The sequence below is a fragment of the Lygodium microphyllum genome, chromosome 9 (genome assembly GCF_053477565.2).
Source record: "Lygodium microphyllum isolate KBCC chromosome 9, Lygodium_microphyllum_v1.1.10, whole genome shotgun sequence".
NCBI classification, from domain to species: domain Eukaryota; kingdom Viridiplantae; phylum Streptophyta; class Polypodiopsida; order Schizaeales; family Lygodiaceae; genus Lygodium; species Lygodium microphyllum.
This window is the reverse complement of record NC_141143.1, coordinates 66128915-66133720: the sequence shown is the minus strand read 5'-3', so window position 1 is coordinate 66133720 and position 4806 is coordinate 66128915.

The following is a 4806-nucleotide window of genomic DNA, read 5'->3' as shown; positions in this document are numbered from 1 at the left end:
CTCGACCTCTCTGCCATAAGGCATAGTCCCATTCCATTCCCCTAAAACAACGTGAATCGGGTAATAGGTAATTCTAAGTCGTCGTTCTCGTTATTCGTTTCGATGATCATCCTTCTGTTCGTCGAAGATTTTGAGAAAAGTTCCCGGCTAACCGGGACCACCCATCCATAGGACAGACCCATGGTCCATCCTCCGCACTTTCCTCGGTTTGTTTTAGTTATGTAATTACCTACCACATTAATTGGACATATAACAAACAGCTTCTTTGATTAGCCCTGTTAAGCACTGGTTCCTTCACGTAATCTTATCACATGACATAAAGAAAACAATGTCAAACAACTTCTTTAATATCATTTTATCATTTTATCTTTGAAATACAAGGAGTTCCGCCCATAGGCTTGTTCATAATCCGCCCGAAGGCTATCCAGTAATCCGCTAGGGATCACTATTCCAAGCTTCTGCCCGTAGAATAGTATGCGGGCCTCGAGATCCAATCCCGAGTCACGTTAGCCTCTTGTGCAGGACCCGGAAGGCGAGGGATTTACGGCCAGAGCCCCCCCTGGCACCCAAGCGTCCTCCTGCTCGAAGTAGAGCTCAACGGAAAGACCTCACACGGCGGGTTCGGTCCACGTTCCCGGCGCGGTCAACAACCCCCTTGGTTAGGGTCAGGCAGGCAGTCGGGGGTAACTGAGCTGCCACTCCCTTCAGGCCTTCAACCTGAAGCATTTATATATCTTTCATCCTTTAGTTCCTTGAACAAATAATGCAAACAGTGCTTTCTAAATTGTTACAAGCACAATCAATTCCCGTGGACGTTTAGCTGGCAAACTGTTAAGGAGTGACTCCTTCTCTCCGAATGCATCCCGCATTCGATCCGGAATCAATTGCAACATGGCAAGATTCCTATCGTCTTTGGGTTAGGGTCATACCCTATCAATACTTTTAGGTTTTGTTAATGGTAGATTCCGGCGACCATGTCGCTTTAGTTTATTGACTAATCATTTGCGTCCAAGCAAATACCTAGCTTCCCCTTAACTTGGCAAATTTTTCCTAATGAGGATAGAGCAAGAGGATGACTACCCTTTCCCCTTGCAAGTTAAACTTGCGCAAGAACTTGCCAACCTTATTCCAAGGAATGGCAAAACTTCTTACGATCAACCCGCAAGGCTAAGTGACATTGCAACTTATTGCACAAGTGTTGCCTCCATTCCAAGAGATCATTTCGCCTAATGAATGGCGTATTCAGGTCACGGAATTAACTTCCGACGAGAAGCAGGGTTTAGGGTGTCTTTTTACCCACCCCATCCTTAATTTTACTAAATCGACAACGTTTAGTCCTAGGGTTCCAACTCAATTCGAGTTTCATCATTTTGCACGCTTGGTCCTTAAGGTAGGAATCCTAGATTATTGTTTACATGAGCATCCAATTAGCTTAATATTTTGCGAAAATGGTTAGGACTATTGGGTTTGAAGGTTCGGATTTAGCGACAATGGGAAAACTTGGCCGAATCCTTAACGTGCTAACCCCTAGTTAGTGTTTGGGGTATCTATCGTATTGACTGAACCGTGCCCATACGAATCCTTTGTGGCTAGGTGATTTGGGTAATTCACTATGCTTGTCTCGCGACAAGGATGAATCCTTCCTAGATATAATAAACTAGATCTAAAGAAAAAAAAAATGGCTTCGACTACCACAATACATGTAAACCTGCGACTCACTCTATCTTTTATTGGTAAGTAAAAAAAATACATGATAAGTTGGATACCAACTTTCTTAGGACCTACTAGGCCTTACTTCAAATAATCATATCTGCTACCTTGTTATCTTCACTTTAGAATCTCATGCTTGTTTAAATCCTACAACCTTTCCTAAAGGCAACACTTGATGAATGAATTTTTATGCACGATGAAAGTGCAACATGCAACCCTTACATAACTACAACGTAGTTAATTGAGATTACTGTAGAGTTAGTGTTGGTATATTCTTTCTTGCAAGCACATGCCACATGCCAATCCCTAGATTCAATTTGTGATATGCCACCATTACTTTTCGGATAACCTCCTACGGGTGCTAACAATTTTTCGCCATGAACCATTACAATAAAGATTTTTCCTAAATTGCGACATAAGCTTATTCTTTCCATGTCTAGTCAAAATACACTTAATAACTTTAGCCTTATAATGATAGGCGGTAGGTGTTCTAGACTCTTTCTTTGAAATGCATGATAAGGCAACATATTACTAAGGTCGTAAGATGATAGACCACTCACGATCATCATATTGAAATTATTATTAACTCCATTTCATGTCAGGAGATAATAGACAAATTTTCCTCAATTTCCTTTTTATTCGGCTTGATAAATTTGAACATGCATAGGTGCTTTCTATCCCGTAAGAGTTATCATACCTAATGCATTACTTTCGCGTAGAATCAAAATCATAAAAACCTGGGTCTGTGGGCTCGGGGAGATATCCACTTGAATGCTTGGAGATGAACCTCCCGCAGCTGCGCCTTGCAACTTCTTGGGAGCCATTGTAGTCGTGGTTACGGACTCCTTTACTTTCGCTTTTCGAGATGGCTAGGAGATCGATATCTTCTCCTCGCTTGGGAATAGGAATTTCCCTAACCGGATTCAAAAATCAAGAAGTTGAATAGGATCAAGGCCTATGGCCTTAGTCCTTAGAAGCTTCTTAAGAAGCTTCTAAGAAGCTTCTGGGGCCTGCAGCAACGTCGAGGGGGGGGGGTACCAATGATTGGAAAGGGGTCGTGAAGAAGGCGAGGATGGCGGCGGACTGTGGCGGGCTGGCGGACTGTAGCGGCCTGGCGGCTTCCTGCACGGCGGCGATGGCAGCAGCGTCCCTTCTTCCCTTCTCACAGCACCGTCGCCTCCCCCCATTCCAAGCTCATAATGGATGCTTTTATAGGCATGGGGGGGGGGAGAGAAGGGCTCCCCCACGTGGCCCTTGCATGGGTTCCCCCTTCTCCATGGAGTCCACGACTCCCCCAAGTCCATCTCTCGCACACTCCCTTTTCTCCAGTCGTGCATCGGCTGGGGAAAAAGGGGTAAAAATAAACAAAATTTTCCTTGAATTATTCAAATTGCCCCTCCCAAGAGGGTGTTTTTGTGAGACTTGCGGTTTTGAACTTTCGCTTTTGATTTACCAATGCGGAGGACCCCATTTCTCGCGTGCGGGTCACACATTACACTGCCAATAATTTCAATGCAAGAGATAACCTTTGCACAAGGTTTACGTCGTGTGCGGGACGTCAATATTCACGGGTGGGAATATTACATTCTCTCCCCCTTAGAAGAATCGAGATGTCCTCATCTCGAGATAAACTGGGGATATTGAAGATTGAGAGAGTTTTCATCCATCTAGGTAGCATCCTCTTCGGGATAATCTTTCCACTGGACGAGGCATTCTTTCAAGGTTCTAGATCTCAGTTGTCTCTCCCTGACATCTAAAATCTTTTCCGGTCTTAGTTCAAGAACTCCTTGACTAGGCATTACAACTTGTTGGTCATCAAGTACATGATTTGGGTTGGGTACATATTTTTTTAAGAGACTAATATGGAATACATTGTGAACTTTTAGGTTATCTGGAAGTTGCAATTTATAAGCATTGGGACCCAGGCATTTGAGGATTTTATACGGACCACAATACCTTGGACTTAGCTTCTTGCATTCACCTAGAGATAGAGAACTCCTTTTTGGGCGTACACGAATGAAAACCATGTCTCCTTCTCCGAAGACCCTCTCTTGGCGTTTCAAATCCGCATATGCCTTTTGTCTATCTTTGGCTGCTTGTATATCTTGTCTTATTGACCTTATTTGGTCATCCATGTCTTCCAACATTTGTCTTGAAGCTTCCACTCTTAGGGTAGGATCAGAAAAATTTAGGGGACTTTGACAATCATGACCATACAATGCCTGGAAAGGGGTCATTTGAATGCTCTGCTGGTAAGAAGCATTGTAGGCAAATTCTACTAACGGCAAGAACTGAATCCATCTCTTCAGCTCTCGACAGCAGTAAGCCCTAAGCATATCCTCAATGATTTGATTTACTTGCTCTGTTTGTCCATCCGTTTGGGGATGGTAGGCAGTGCTAAAACAGAGTTGAGTTCCAATAGCTTCAAAGATAGCTCTCCAGAAGTGTGAAGTGAAGAGAGAGTCTCGATCGCTAACGATCCTTCTAGGTAGCCCATGTAGCTTGAATATTTCTTTGATAAACACTCTTGCGATGTCGGAGGCTTTATAGTTTGTCTTTACTGGAATCAGGTGTGCAACCTTGGTAAGCATGTCAACTACAACCATAATGGAGTTGTATCCTCCTTGGACTTGGGGTAAGCCCACCACAAAATCCATACTGATGAATTCCCATTTCATTTGGGGAATGTCAAGTGGTTGCAATTTCCCTGGCATCATGACATGTTCAGCCTTGATACGTTGGCAAGACAAACATTCAGTGACATATTTGAGAACGTCACCTTTGAGCCTCTCCGAATGATAGCTCTTCCTAACTACATTAAGAGTTTTTGCATAGCCAGGATGTCCTGCGAAAGGGGAGTCATGAGCTTCCCATAATATCTTTTGCTTAAGTGACTGGCTTGTTGGTATACATAACCTTGTTCTATAGTAAATAAGTCCATTGTCAATAGAAAATTCATGATACTTGGCCTGTAACTTCAGATTCTGATCCTTGGTAGATATTTCTTTTATCATTGCTTGGTAGGCTAAGTCATGGCATGCTTCCTCTTTAGCTAGTTCGAGTTTAGGGTTGCTTGGCATAGATACCTTTGTAGCC